Raw genomic sequence first — 17,171 nt, 5'->3', positions numbered from 1 at the left:
TCGCAACAAGCTCAAATATATGTGAGAGATGCAACTATATAGCCAAACTGGAGGCTAAGCTCTCTCAACCCAGTACTGGCACAGCCTGTCAGGAGGACAAGGTAACCACACATACCACAAATCCAGTCTCACATAGACCTATCGCATCAGCAAACCAAACACATAAACACACAAAAACATACTCGGAGGCACTAAACAAAAATCTGCCTAAGCAGCAGAGACCTCCAAAGAAGACATCCAAGCAACCCCTACCACAAAACAATAACCAAATAGCACATAGCTCACAAAGTCAGTGTGCCACACAGTCACAGCCCTTAAGGCTAAACAACACACCTAATACACTTATAATAGGTGACTCTATTGTCAGACACACTGACGTCCCACTCACCAGGCTGAACAAGGAGAAGGTCACTGTAAGCTGCCTGTCGGGTGCCAGGATCCGCCACATAACACAAGCACTCAGGTCACTCCAAAGCAAGTACAAATATGACTCCGTCATTGTCCATGCTGGTGTGAATGACCTGAGACGTACCTCCATGGACTACATGAAAAAAGACATAGAGGAACTCTCTGAGCATGTAGCCCAGGCCGGTATGACCCTGACCTTGAGTAGCATCTCATCCTCACCAAGAATGATGCCACAGTACAAAGACAAAATTATCAATTTTAACAATTGGCTAAAGTATTGGTGTCATTCAAAGGGGATCCAGTGTCTGTCAGCCTGGGATGACATGCTCGACAAGCCATGTTGATTCACTAGGGACGGCTTGCACCTGTCATCCCCGGGTTTTCAAATACTGGCAAAGGCTCTTGGCTCCCCCATAGTGCCTTTTTAGGCAAGGCTCAAAAAACAAACCCACCTCCATAGACAACACAAAGAAAAAAAACTAAGGGTAATGCTGCTCAAGGCCAGAAGTCTAAACCACAAGATGCACACACTCGAGACCCTCCTCAATATGGAGAATATCGATAGCTGTGCAGTAACAGAAACCTGGTTCAAGGCTCCCGAGAGCACCCCAGCAATAACAGGTTATACTTCATACCATGCTTTCTGGCCCCAAAACTCGGACTGAACCACAAAAGGAGGGGGAGTATCCATATTTATCAAAGATACCCACACCTCCAGGTTAGTGGCACTGCACGAAGCATCAGAAACCATCCATGTGCAACTAACAGTGAGCAAAACTGCCTTTCAGTTTGTAGCCTGCTACAGACCACCCTCCCAAACACAAGAACCTCACTCAGCTTTCCTGAGAACACTGGAGAATATGAAGGTCTCTCCAAACACCATTATATTGGGTGACTTCAACTACCCAAACATTGACTGGGAAAACTACTCAAGCCCAAACACCCACGCCCAATGGTTCCTAGAATTTATAAACTCAAATGCTATGGAACAACTGGTCACCACTCCCACAAGAGGGGAAAACATATTGGATCTGGTCATCGCCAACATGGGGTCTCTATGTTCCACACCAGAGGTATACCCCTCATTGGTAAGATCAGACCATAAAATAATCTCACTGGACATCCATATTCCGTCCCCACCCCTAGCCAAGGAAACCACAGTGAAGAACTTCTCAAAAGCAAACTTCACACTTCTCAAAACCAAAGTGGAATCCTTCAAAGCCCCCGGGCCAGTGAAAAATATGGCCCAAAATGTAGAATCCTTTACAAAAGCATTCTATGGACACCTACAGGAATGCATGGGGCATGCTATCCCAAATAAAACCAAGACTCTCTCCTCCAAAGGCAGGAGACCTGTCTGGTGGACCCCGGCCATAAATAAGTTACACAACAAAAGGAGAAAGCTACTACATAATAGAGCAAAATCCCAAAAAGGGAAGGCTTCTCTGATCAGTACTACCAAGAAACTATGATCCCTCATAAAATCATCTAAAGCCAGCTTTAAAAGAAAAATTGCACAACACACTAAAGATATTCACAAGGCCTTCTTTAGTTATGTCAGAAACCTGGGATGCAACTCCCAGATATGCTCTGAGTTAGTGCAAAATAACAAAAAAATACACTGAACCCACAGACATTGCCAACATCCTGGCAGAAAGGTTCAGTGCAAACCTCTCCCCCCCTTCCCCCCCAAAAGAGCAAATGTCTATCCCAATAGAGTGTAGCCTTCCTGAGATCACAGATGCACAGGTGAGAGCTGCCCTCTCCAAAGCAAAAAACACAGCATCAATGGGACCAGACGGTGTCCCGGGCTGCGTCTTACACGAGCTCCAAGAAGAACTAAACCCTCATATAAAGTCACTGTTCAATCTCAGCCTTACTACAGGATATGTACCCAAGGAATGGCGTACAGCAACAGTGGTCCCACTCCACAAAGGTGGTGCCAAAACAGACCCCGGAAACTATTGCCCTATAAGCCTGACTAACCTGGTCTGCAAAGCTATGGAGCGTATCATCATGGAAATCATAAACAAAGACATTGGGAACCTCCAGACACTGGATCCTACCCAATTTGGCTTTGTTAAGGGCAGATATTCCCTCTTGAACCTGGTCAACTTCTTTGAAACAGTTACCAAAGCCATAGATGAAGGGAAGGTAGTCCACACAGCCTACCTTGACCCTGCAAAAGCCTTCGACACAATACCCCACTCGGGCATCATAAATAAGCTCACCAGCTTAAATGTCAAACCCTATGTCACAAGATGGGTTGCAAAGTGGCCCAGGGATAGAACCCACATGGCCAGAATAGCAGGTGCCATGTCAGACTCTAAACCAGTTATAAGTGGCGTCCCACAAGGCTCAGTCCTGGGACCTCTCTTGTTCGGTATATATTTCTCCGAGGTACAGGCTAACATGGGTGGACTATGGCTGACCAGGTTCGCAGATTACTGCAAACTGGGTGCCGTAATCAACTCTCCGGCTGACACAAGCATCATCCAAAAGAGTCTCACAGAGATGGATAACTGGTGCCAGAGCCATGGCCTCAAGCTAAATGCCAAAAAGTGCATAGTCATCCCCTTTGGGAAAAACAAAGTGCCCACAAATTACCACATAGGTGGTAATCCATTAAGTACGGAAGAAGTAATTAGAGACTTGGGGACCCAGGTAGATAGCAATCTCTCCTTTGACAATCACGTTGTCAAAGTGGTTAGAAAGACCTTCTATATAGCCCACCTTATCATGAAAGGATTCACATCTAGAGCAAGAGAGGTCATTGTGCCCCTCTACTCATCACTTATCAGGCCCATAATTGAATACAATGCCCCATTTGGGATGTACCTTACCCGACACCTGCAACAACTGGAAAGACCCAAAAAGTACCTCACCAAGAGGATCAAGGGGCTCAAACAGATGCCCTATGCAGTTCGGCTAAAGAAACTCCAGCTCTACTCAGTTGCACACCGCCTACTCAGAGGCGATCTGTGTCTGATGTATAAAGCCATGTCCAACCCAGAATTAATGGACATGTTTCTCCTCAAGAAATCCAAATCCCTTAGAGCTACACACTCCAGGGACTTGAACCTCAGCACAGAAATAAATAGGACATGCTGGAGGGACAGATTCATATCCCAGAGGCTCCCCTTACTCTGGAACAAAATGCCAATCCATGTTAGGCAGAGCCCCTCACTGACCCTCTTCAAGAGAAATCTTGACAAGTGGATGGGAGATTGTAAGTTTACCCCTGAGATCTCTTCTGTGTCCCTGCTTGACAGAGGTACAGTAAACTAACCTTAAAAGGGCTACCTTCTGTGACCTACTATACAGAGGCACAGTCAACTAATCTAAAAGGGTGGTGAAAGCCAGACAAACTCTGGCTAGGCTTATAAATGCCCTAGGGCAGATAGCCTAGTATCAACCTATAATCTGGCTTTTGACTAACATGCAGCAAGGTAGTAAGAAAATCATTTTATTTTGCCCAACTTATAAGTAAGGGTATGGCATCCAAGTCCAAGATAGTTGCAGTATCCCTTTACTCAGCCCTTATCAGACCCATCATAGAGTGCAATGACCCCTTTAGTATTATATGACCAGGCGTATACAACAGCTGGAATGCCCGCAGAGATTCTAAACCATGAGAATCCAGGATATTAACACATTGCCCTGTACAGATCATCTTAAAGCCCTGCCGCTGTTCTCAGTCTCTTACAGGTTATAGAGAAGTGATCTATGCCTGGCATATAAGGCATTCTCATATCTGGCCCTGATGGACCTTTCACATATCCACAAAATGAAGAGCACCAGAAACACTAGATCCAGGGATTTACATTTTTCTTATAACATGAATAGAGCATGCTGGTGAGACAGATATGTGTCTCAAAGGATCCCCACACTATGGAATAGTCTGCCCATCCATGTGAAGCAGAGTCCATCCATAACTATTTCCAAATGTAATCTTGACCATTGGATGGGAAATTGAAAATCCCCCCCCCCCCCGATTGGCACTCATGATTCTGATAGACAGAAGTCAACAGTAAATATTCCCAAACTAACATGACCCCTCACACTAAACCTTTAGCTAACAACCTCCCCCCCAAATACACATTAGTGTTACAAAGGGACACAACTGAGTTGGGTTTCATGGCTAGGCTTATAAAGGACCTGGTGGTCATTAGCCTAGTGTATACCTATGAACCTATAATCCTGGGGATTCAATACACTTTGTGTAGACTAAGCATGAAGCCTACATAGAGTTTATGTGTTTGCATGGTGATCAGCAGTGTTAATTATATATGCATGCCACCCACTGCATTTAAACGTAAACAAGCACATTTCATGATATACAACAGTGTTGCCAGCCAGGAAACTATCTAAAGTAACATAAACATCTGTAGACATGCACACCTGTTTACTTATGGACAGACTAGATCTGTGGGATTGCAACGCAAGACACAGTGACTACCAAGATAATGAATAAAACAATGTATACAATTCCAACACATTGCATGAAAGTGTATACAGTGCAGAGTAGTGTGAAAACCTGTTTCAGGCATACTGAATAAAAGTTTTGTAAATTATCAGCAAGGGTACATAGACCACATTATAAATAAATAGTCAGGTGAAGTATGTGTATTGAAAAGGTACACACAAATGAACTGTATGAATGAACACAGGAGAAGAGAACAGGTGAAACATGGTAATGTACAGCAGATACAGGCATGTCAATGAAAACAGTTGTAGCATGAACACTAATCACATATCTACATGATACAGTATATACTACACAGTTATTATATATTATGTGACTGTCACACAAGGTGACATATCACTGAGTTGGATTCTTTGTGATATAAGCATACTGACATGAACAGTGGATGGGACGTATATCAGGGATGGTATAAAAAACAGAGGTTAGGTGCATATTGGGAAGCTGTGGAAAATGCGTTGCCTGAATATAAATGTAATGTCAGCATAGGTCTCAACCAAGTGGAACACATAGTAACAGGCTTATGGACAACAGTAGACAAAAGAATGCACAATTATGGACAATATCAGAATAATACCACCATTAATCCCATGTCATTGACATAACATATGTGATCGTGAGTGATCATGGATGGTTCTGCAATAACACCCTTGTACAAATGTCATAATTTGTCAGCAATCCATGAGGGGAATCAAGCACCATTCCTCAAAATTTAACATCTGCAGGAGGTGTTAGGAGGGACATTGTTATACCTGTATTTGAAATTAGGAGCAATCCTGGCTAGTTGACAGGTGTGCATGCCATATATATGGTGCAATCCATATTTTCATAAATGTAACCTATGGCATCAATGTTGTTAATTAGCTATGTATTTAGTGTGTGCATCACAGAAACACGTAGGACACATGCATCTTGTGTAACACCTTGATGGAGGTTCCACAACATCAAACACTAATGTTTACACAAAAAAATTATACGTAGGTATGGCCAATAAAATGTGTGTGAGCTCACTGTGGCAAATGTGGTTCACTTGAATAACTCATCTCTAGAAGATGTGTTGTGAGGTATATGAAAAAGGGTGCATTTCACTCAGTTATTGATATGATGAAGGCTGAGAACTATGGAACTATAATGTCCTTTGATGTGGATGTCCCACACATACTCAGGAGGTATGTTACATGCAAGGCAATAGTCACTATTGTGGACACATGCTTGTGGATGTTACACATACCATCTACCTGAGTGCACAGGTCACATACCAGCTGGTTGGCTCATAGGGGTGTGCTGTCCATATTATAATTATCTGGTGTATTTGCTTTTATAACAGACCTAATCTCCCCATGATTTTTGTTCATCTACTGTATCTCCATGGCAGTGGTAGCAATCATTTGTGTGTTGATTCCATCTGTTTTATATCAATCCCACATTTGGATCGACTGTCCACAATTTGCAGTCCTCCACAATTTTGGTTGGACAAAGGATGTCTAAGTCTGAGACTTAAAAAATAAATAGGAAAGAGCCCAGCACAGAGCCCTGAGGTATGACCTGATCGCTGGACTCTAGATATAGGTCACTTCACACAATTCAGCATATTTATCTGTGATGCATGTGATCCAGTGGTCTACCCACTTGGTGATATATGTGTTTATAGCCACTTGTGACAGTTTATCAGTATTACCTTAGTGTGGATTTCTGTCAAATGCCTTGGCCAGGTCAAGTTACACAGGATGAGAGTGTTATCATCATTCATGTCCTTGGTGACTTTGTTGAGGATACCTAACAGATGCAACAGACATGATATAGCCTGAACAAATCACACATGTGTTTGGTACACAGTCGAGATATTACATGTGCCCTTTTAGAGAAGGTCCATGATGAGTTTTTGGTCTACTTCACAGATGAGGAGAGTCATGATGGGTCTATACATGCATGCATCAGGTGATGCCCCCCCCCATTCAGAAGGATGCATGTTGATGTACAGCCTTCTATGGGAACATAGGCCATCTGGAGGCTATGTTGAGGTTTGGATCCTACTGTGTCTCTTAGGTCCATGTATGTTTTGAGTCACACTATAGACAATCTGTGATGTTGTCAGGCCCCATTGATTCTGTGTTATTAGCCATAGAGAGCTCACAGATAAGCTACCCTCCTTAGAATAAAATTTGAGTAGTGTTTGCATGCATACCTTGGTTGAAGGCTAGTGGTGATGGGGTAATGTGTGAGACAAACTGTCAACTAGCAGTTTGTCTATTGCTAACCACCTCAATAATCCTTGGGTATAGCAATACAGCTGTACTTGCAATGAATTCCACAAGGTTGCAATTGAATCAAAACATGTGATACACTGGTTGTGTATATCATGGCATAACAACATCTGTACACGACAAGACTTATTTGACCATGCAATCGATATGAGTTTATATTGATGTCAGTTTCAGAACATTTAATAATGGTGTGTAGACACATGCACACCTGTGGCATACTGCAAATGTCACTGTGATGGCTGAAGTTTAACTGTGTAGAAGGTTGATCAGCTCCACTACAACACATGCCCAAATACTACACCAATATACATAAAAGCGTATCATACCATGTCAACAGTTTTCAGGAGGCATATTACTACAGCTGTTATAGAAGGAGCATGTAATGCAATAGCAGCAATGGCCATTAATACATTAGCTCACTGATGGCACTACTCCATGTGTAGCTCTAGTAGTATAATTAAAGTTTGTTACCCACATTGTGCAACTTTATCATTTCTCTAGCTCCATAGATTTCCAGGAACTGAATCACTAACACAAGCATACTTGAGTAGCTGTCCTAGTTGTCTGCTGCATATTATTTCTCCATGAGTAGCTTATATAGCTGAAACACGATTTGCTACCCACTTTCTGCACCTTAAGCGTTGCTGTAGCTCTGAAGAGTTCCAGGAGCTTAATCGCTAAAGCGGGCATACTCTGGTTGTAGCTTTAAGCACTTTCTTAGCTCTTAAGGGTCCCAGGAGCTTATCGTTAACTCTTGCTTGCTTGAGTAGCTATCCCTGATAACTGCTGCATTCTATTATTCCATTGAGTGAGGCATGTAAAACCAGTTGTATTCTCCTAGGTATTTTATTTTCCTACTTGGTCTAGCTGTTGTTTTGTGCACATTCCTTCTATAGTTGGGTCAAGGCCTGCCTGCTATCTGCCCCAGCTCATACATGAGATCATATTGAGTAAACTGTACTGTTTTTCCTATGGTAGATTTTCTTATAAATAGCTATACAAATATTTACATGCATTACAGGTTGAATATAGCATTATCTTACATGTGGATGATAGTCCTACTGAACCTACAAACAATGTCCTGCTACAGTATAGATACTTTGAGCTGTTGGACTAAATGTGTTACCCATTGCTGCTACTGATGATAAGGGAATGCTTATAGCTTATATCTGAAATGTGGATGATAGTCCTACTGAACCTATAAACAGTGTCCTGCTACAGTACTGATTTACAGAACTGTTTGTTTAAATGTGATCCCCATTGCTGCTACTAATGATAAGGGAATGTTTATATTCTCACTATATATTTTGTGTATTTGTGTAAACGTTTGTGGCATAGTGCCATAACTACCTTTACGTGTGCTAACTTTTGTTTTTCTACAGCACTTCGTCTCTCTCTCTCTCCCTTCAGTACCTGCTCTCCTTGGGCTATTCCTGCACAAGTCTCTAGGAACCTACCTATCTGGTGGAAAAGGACCATATCCAAATCCCTGCAGTTTCATCTCACAGCCTTAATTCCCTGCACCCACTCTCAAGGATACAACTATGTTCTTGTCGTCTAATTCCTGCCAGTAAAATTAACCATTGTACTATTGCTTTAGGGGTTCAAAAGCATGCTCCAAGCTAGGACAGCGAGCAGTATCTACCCCCTTTCTTATCTACCATATTATCCACTTACCTCCTATCCTTCATAGTAACCCATTTTACTTGCAGTCACCCCTTCTCAGTTCTAAACCAGCTAGCTCCCCTCTCCAACTTATCTGCAATAAAAGACCTGGCAACTAGGTGGCACCCTTATCCCAGCCTCTACCTCCTGCATACCCTTTGATTTCCTGTTTCATTACCTTAACATTTTGGAAGTCCCAGACCTCCTCTTAATTCTCTCTCTTCACCGTTTACTACAACTGTCTACAACTACCTACTCCATCATGGATTCCTTACTTATCTCTGCTCTTACCCACTCCTGACTTACCTAACTTACCTTCAATATCCAGCTTTGCTGATTGTTTCTTCTCCAGCTGCTTCACTACCTGTCTCAACCCGCTCCATTCACCCTGCGGGCTCACTCCGCTCCCCTACCCTACCCCCAATTCCCACCCACCCCAAAGATCCTACTCTTATACTACTTAACCACACCCTTTCACCTCCTATCTCTCTCAGGGAACCTTACCATTGGCCATCACACTTCTATTCATCCTTCTCTAAACACTCCATATCTCTCCAACCACACCCTCCAATTTTGTTCCCTATCCACACCTACTTTACTCCCATACTTACAACACAACAAAATACTAATCCATCCAAATGTATAAACTATCCACCCCAACACACCTACACTTACAGCTGTTACTTCTACTACTTATTCTACCACCTTTAATTTTATCCTACATACTTACCTCCTATGAACACTCAATATATCCACACCTTCATAACCCCAATAAGCTAACTACCTCTTCTCCCCTACCAATACTCTCTAACCATGTAAACATAACATCTACACCCAGTTATCTACTGGCAAAATTTCATAGAATACTCCACATTAGCTATTACACTCTCAATCCCAAAAAATATCCACATCTATAAAGCAAATTCCCAAATCCAACTTTTCTAATACAACTCCTCTCATTAAAAGATAGAGACATTCACCCAAATCCAGGCCCAACAACAGTTCCTACCACACAACTCTATAATCCCAATCAGTCCAACATTCATTCCCTTACTCAATCTACAAACTCACTCTTTATAGCCCACCTCAATATACATAGCATTAATAACAAAGTCTCACAACTCCATGCTCTCTTGGAAGTCTAGTCCTTTGACATTCTTTGTTTAACAGAAACCTGGTTAAAGCCTGTAACTAAAGACAATGAAATCACCCCACCCAGATATAATATATTTAGACTCGACCGTATAGCAAAGAAGGGTGGGGGAATAGCTATCCTATTTAAATCAGGGTTGCAGATCATCACATATGACTTTAAACTACCTGTAAATTGTACTGCTGAAATTCTTATTTCCAAACTTCAACTCAACTCTTTCAAATCCATCTATATTATCTGTATCTATCTATCTCCTGGCAATAACAATGCCACCATGGAAGATATCCTCTGCTGGCTATCTCAAAACATACTCCAAGAAACCATAATCCTAGGTGATTTTAACATTGATTGGAATTGCTGTAGCAGCAGCCACCCTACCATTCACATTAAACTATTTGGTTTTACTCAAACCATTACCTCCCCTACCAGGAAAAACAAGCCTAATAAGAAAGAAAGTACCTTGGATTGGATTCTCGTAAATAACCATCCCCATATATATGAATCTGGAACCCTCCCTGATGATGTAAGTGACCACTCACTTGCCTACATCATCAGGCATAAGACCAATGTTTCCATTCCAACCACTTTTAGGAATATTAGATCCAAGAAAAACTTTAACCCTGATCTCTTTCAAAGTGAACTAAGAGCATGCAACTGGTCTCCCTTAAAACACCTCTCACTGGAGAAAGCTGTTAAATACTTTAATTCCAAATTCCTAGCCATTCTAGATGACCATGCACCAAACCGCTCTATTAGAATTAAAACTAAATCTGCCCCATGGCTTTCAAAAGAAACCAAACAAAAAATCCACCTCAGAAATAAATACTGGGCCAAATGGTGAATGACTAAAAACCCTGTAGACCGACAGAACTTTCGACAGCTGAGAAATTACATTAAGAAAGCTATACTGTTGCATAAAAGAAACTACTACCTACAGTTCCAGTAAACTAAACATAATAACCCACAAAAAGTCTGGGCAAGCATTAACCAACTACTACACCCAGGTCAATCCATTACAACTAACCCACAAGGCACAGACCAAGAGAATCCCAAGCATACTGCCAATGCCTTCAATGCCTTTTTTACTGAGGCCATTCAAACACTTGCCAGTCAGCTATCACCTAATAGCTTTACTTTACCTTCCTCAAAAACAACCCCCCTTTCTCTTTCAACCAGTCCCTACAACATATATTCTCACCCTTATCCAAAAACTAAAACCTTACTCTTCTTCAGCAGACCAAATACCTGCTTAATATCTACAGAAATCAGCCAAATACATTGCCTATCCCATTTCCATTCTGATTAATAGAATCATCAGTGAAGGACAAATCCCTAGCATCTGGAAAGTCTCCCATATTATTCCCCTTTATAAAGGCGGAAGCTCTACTGAATTCTCCAACTACCGTCCCATAGCCCTACTTTCACCTTTGGCAAAACTAATGGAAAAATGCATCCATAAGCAATTGCTAGACCACCTAATCCAAAATAACTTACTTTCCAGCTGTCAACATGGTTTCAGACCTTCCCACAGCACTACTACTGCCCTCCTTTCCTTTACTGACTGCATTAACAAAAACAATAATTCCAATATGCTTTCCTCCACACTATTTATCGATCTTCCCAAGGCATTTGATATGGTTAATCACAAAATACTTATAAATATCCTCAAATCCCTTTCACTAAATGCACTCACTATAAAATGGTTCCAGTCCTATTTAGAAAACAGACAACAGGCAGTGCTTTGGCACAACATTCTATCTACCCACCTGCCTGCTAACATTGGCATCCCTCAAGGGTCCATATTAGGACCCCTTCTTTTCTCCATATTTATTAATGACTTTCATCTAGCAATCCCCCAGGCTACATGCATTCAATATGGAGATGATTCCACACTTATATGCACAGCCACATCCACTTCCAAACTTCACTCCCTTACCCAAAAGGTATTTAATACAGTAGAACAATGGTTTACACAACATTGCCTCCTTTTGAACCCCAAAAAACTAAACTCCTCCTATTTAATCCTACTCATAAGTCCTCCCCAATAGATTTCTCAGTTACATCCACTAATGGTACTCTCATATCACCTGACCCAACTACCAAACTACTTGGTATCACCATAGACAACAGTCTTAACTTTGACATCCATATTAACAACACTATAAAAACCATTAATAAAAAACTTGTCTCTCTCTACAGGGTCAAACCCTTCCTTTCACCAACAGCCAGAACAACTATTGCTCACACTCATCTAATCTCTACACTCCTCTGTGCCTCACCCATATATACTAATCTACCTAAAAATAACCTCATCAAACTGTAAATCTACTATAATAACATTGCCAGATTTGTTACAGGCAACCCATTTAGAACCCACCGCTGTTATAATCTTAAGCAGCTAGAATGGCTAGATCTTCAGAATCTGCTTAAATTCCACCAACTAACCATTGCCCATAAGACTCTTTACCAACCTTCCAGTACTCCTATACTATCTACCATCATCATCCCTTATAATAATCTGAAATCCTTACGCGCATCACATAAACTTCTTGTAAATACCTCTAAATCTAATAACAGGGCTGGGGATTCCCTTTTCACTAATACTGTTGGAAAATTCTGGAACCTTCTCCCCAGTGAACTTTCCTCAGTTTCCTCTACATCACTTTTCAAAAACAGACTGAAACTTTTCCTGAGAACACACTGGGTATGCCCCTGCACTAAACCTAACTAATCATCTTTCTATTCAAACTAGGCACTGCCTACCCTTTACTTCTCAATAACAAGTTCTACTTTCCTTATTAACCACAATACCATTTCCTATACCTAACCTTTTGTCATCCTCTGAGCTGACTTATAGTGTGACAACTTTTTATTAATATAGTTATACAATAAGCTTCCTTGTTTGTTATATTGTTAATTTGCTCTGTACCTGCTTGTTGCACTGGAAAATATTCTGCCCTCTTTATAATTTGCATTGTAACTGCCTTTTGCACTATGAAGTACTCTGCCCTCTTTAATAATTTTTGTGTTAACCTGTAATGTTCATTGTAAATATAAATGTTTTTATTTCTTTTTTTATCCTCAGAGCTTATCTCCCCAGGGTATAGTATATATTCTACCTGCATTTTGTATTGTACCTGCATTTTGCAATGTGAGTTATTCAGACCTCTCTTATAAATCTGTTTTAACCTGTAATGTTATTGTAAATTTAAATGTTTTGGTTATTTTTTGTTTTGCACGGAGCTTATCTTCCTGGGCCTCTACTGAAAATGGACATGTATACAGTTAGACTAGCCTGGTCAACAAATGTAAAATAAAAATAAAATAAATCACAGAGTGTAATACCCTTTTGTAGCCATACTGTATATCCACACCTCAATATAGCACATGCCAATGACAGCAACATTAATGTGTCAACTGTTTCTAGAGTCCTAGGACATTATAGGACTAATGGCCAACATCTCATGAAATTGTAGCCATTATTATATCATGTAAACAAAATCCCTACATCTATATTATGAAGAATAGTAAGACTATTGTGTATACATGTATATTTGTTGGATTGCATTACATCCTGACACTGTCCATATGGGACATGTGCACCACACCATGACAGAATTAGCAATCACACATTCAGTGGTCTGTAGATGGCTTGCAGAGGCTCATAGAAGGACTCTGCTTCATAATGTGTGTATGCATATTTAACATGAGGACATCCTGCACTCCTCTGCAGGAAAGATGTCATGTGGCCAGAAGAAAATGGAAGATGGTGGATGCATGATGCTATGTGAAAGGTTCCCCAAGTGGTAATGAACACACCAGTTGACAACAGAACTCCTACCTAAGTACAGAGCACAATGCTTAATGCAAGTGACACAGTACAAGTGTGCATTTTATAGTGTCTAGCAATACTTTAAAACTGATGACATCAGCAGTGTCTGGTGTGAAGAAGATGGTAATAGCAGTGTCCCACATACTGATGTAAAATTGTCTGCCAAATGTCAACCAAGTAAACACACGCTGACACACACACACACACACACACACACACACACACACACACACACACACACACACACACACACACACACACACACACACACACACACACACACACACACACACATCAGTTAACCACAGTGAGATTAGAACCCCTACCTAAGTACACTGACTAGAGAACTCAGCATTTAACATAACTGCCATGGCAAAAGTCTGACTTTTACAATGCTGCTGGACCATTTTTAGTGGATGGCATCAGCACTGGATGTTTGACAGAAGAATTTGGGAGGCCTGGATGAAATGGCTGGTTAGCCATATATAACTGTCAAAATATTTGTACTCAATAGGACTGTATTGCTGACTGCAAGACACACAGTTACACTCTTCTGAGTGTACACACACACACACACACACACACACACACACACACACACACACGTGGACAGCAGTGAGATTAGAACCTCTACCTAAATACACCAACTATAGAATTCAGTACTTACAAAAGTGCCAAAGCACAAGTCTGACTTTCATACTGCTGCAGGACAACTTATAGTGGATGACATTATCACTGGATGTTTGAGAGAAGATGGGAGTTCTGAATTAAATGCATGTGTAGTCATGTACAACTGACAAAATAATTGTACTCCATGAGATTGTACTGATGATGGTAGGATAGACAGTTATGCTGTTATGATTAGACACCCACAAGTTGACCACAGTGAGATTAGAACTCCTATTTAAATAGATGCACCAGCTACAGAACTCAGCACTTAACACAAGTGTCACAGCACAAGTCTGACTTTTATACTGCTGTTGGACAATTTATATATCAGTGGGGGTTTGAAAGAAAATGTTGGGAGGCCTGTATGAAATGGATGCCTAGTCATGTACGACTGTCAAGATACTATAGTTGTGTGCTACCAGATTTATGAATGTGTGAAGTATAATATTTCCTGTTGTGTTTTGAAAGTATAGGTATACTTTAAGTGACAGCTGTATAAAGTATATGCAAGCAGTTGTCCACATTGCTACAAGTATTAGATAATCTGAATGTATTTGCAGTATAAAGATTGTACATTGTATGCAACAAAGCTTTTTTTTTTGTATTCTATGTAGTGTAGTTGATATATTGAGATACCAAGTTTCAAGTGCATGGGTGCAGGCAACACATGACTACAGTATGAATATGTTTACTGTCCTTAAAAAGTGGCTTCCCTTTGATTGTGTTTTACATGCACCTTAATGAGATGAAAACTAAGTGGGTAGGAAACATAAGTTAAACATGCTAATGTGCACTTTCTATAGTGCACCTTTGAGCAACAAGTTTGAACGATCAATAGCGAAGTGTTTCCACATGTGAGATACACATTTAAGGTCTCCCACTTGAACTTGTGAAGTACTTAACCATGCTGGCTATGGTGATCACATCTAACAGATACTATGGTGTTCATAAATACTTTATATGAGAAATGTTGTGTCATAAATTGTCCAGCTTTAAAAAGCATTTATACTGCTTTCCCCATTTATACGTAGTTAAGCAACAAGCAAACTTGGGCCTCTGTTTCACTGATTAAATTATGAGTGCTCTATTGGGTTGCTTACCTTGGTGCAAACATGTTAAATGGAGAGGCACAGCAGTCAGCAGTTTGGATAGTACTGAGTGTAAGAAACACATCTGCTGCTTATTTGACTCTGTGGTAGCAGATGTACGTTCATTAAAGATATTAATTTTGAGCCCAGATGATACAGGGTTCAAATCCAGCTGTATCTAATAATTTTAAATATGTATTCATAATGTAATTAAATAATTCTTTATTCTACTTTAACTGTGTGTTTCCTTAGTTTAAGCAGCATTGCATGGAGGTAACTGCACCATGCCATAGGACAGGAAGAGCCATTTACCGAAATTTGGCATTGGTGCAAGATGCAAAACTCCAAGCAAACACAGAGGACAAAAAATAAAGGTCTTCACTGAGGATGTTTTACTGATGTGTGTGATGTGTAATTTTATTTTTTGACCAGATTAATAGTGTTAAAATGGGGTACATAAGAAAGTGGTGAAATGGGGGGCAAGTAGGGAGAAGAACAAAGGGAAAGCAATATAAGAATGTGGAGGATGGAGGTAGGAAAGAACTTTAGCTATCCACTTCTTCAACAAGGTAAATGAAAATATGTATAGAATATTGGCTGAATTTGGATTGTCACCCCAACAGGTTGACAACAACACAATCATGTAGTATGACCAAATGGACCAAATCAAGTGTGTTGAGAAGACACATGCATGAGGTGGGGAGCTATGTATGGGACAATATTTTGTTTCTGGGACAGATCCCCATTTATGATGTTTTTATTTCAATAAGAAAGGAATGTTGGGTAAAGGATGTAGATATTTCTGGGTCAGGTAAGTAGGGTAGACAAGGAAGCATATGCAGGCAAACAGGTCAAACAAGACAAGACACAGGGATGGTGAAGGACACAACAGGTTGGTGGGCACCCTGATTGGGATTAGGGATGGGACATGGAGTGCCCAAATCTGTCAAACATGGGGACAGTGAGAATCTATTCCTCATCTGCAGAACTGTCATCACTGTCCTCTTACTCTGCTGGCTGTTGGAGTGCTTGACATCTTTGTTTATGCACAATGCTAGAGAGCATCCTCTCCATCTGGTGGAGGCATGCAGCAATGGTGTTCTCCATGACCTCATGCACCAAGCCTGGTATCTTCTGGTGAGATAACAAAATCCCCACCCCTACCAATACTCCCAGAGGATACAGCTGTGCCAGCTTCTGGGGCAATGCTACCAGGTAGTGCAGAGACAACAAAGGCAGTACTGCCAGTTTGAGGCCCAGATATGCTCGGTGTTGGTGCAGGAGCCAGTGCAGAGGTTGCAGGCTGAACCACAGTGGTTGGCCTACTTCCCAGTGCTATAAAGAATTTTGTGAGTTGTTAGAAATTGATGACATCAAAGGTTGTGACCACACATAAAAATAAAAAAGAGAAATAAGGATTTGGTAAGAGAAAAAAAGAGATAAGCATATGTGAATACAATAAATTAGTTCTGTGATGCCCCACCACTGGCCCAGTAATCAAGGAGCCTCAATACTCACCACTGGCAATAGTGGGTGATGTACATTGGGAAGATGACAGGTATACACATTGTAAAGTGCAATTTCTCTTAACAGCACACAGACATCACAG

Source organism: Protopterus annectens, chromosome 1.part0 (genome assembly GCF_019279795.1).
Source record: "Protopterus annectens isolate FY-2018-M chromosome 1.part0, PAN1.0, whole genome shotgun sequence".
Classification (NCBI taxonomy): Eukaryota; Metazoa; Chordata; order Ceratodontiformes; family Protopteridae; genus Protopterus; species Protopterus annectens.
Note: the sequence above shows the minus strand (reverse complement) of the source record.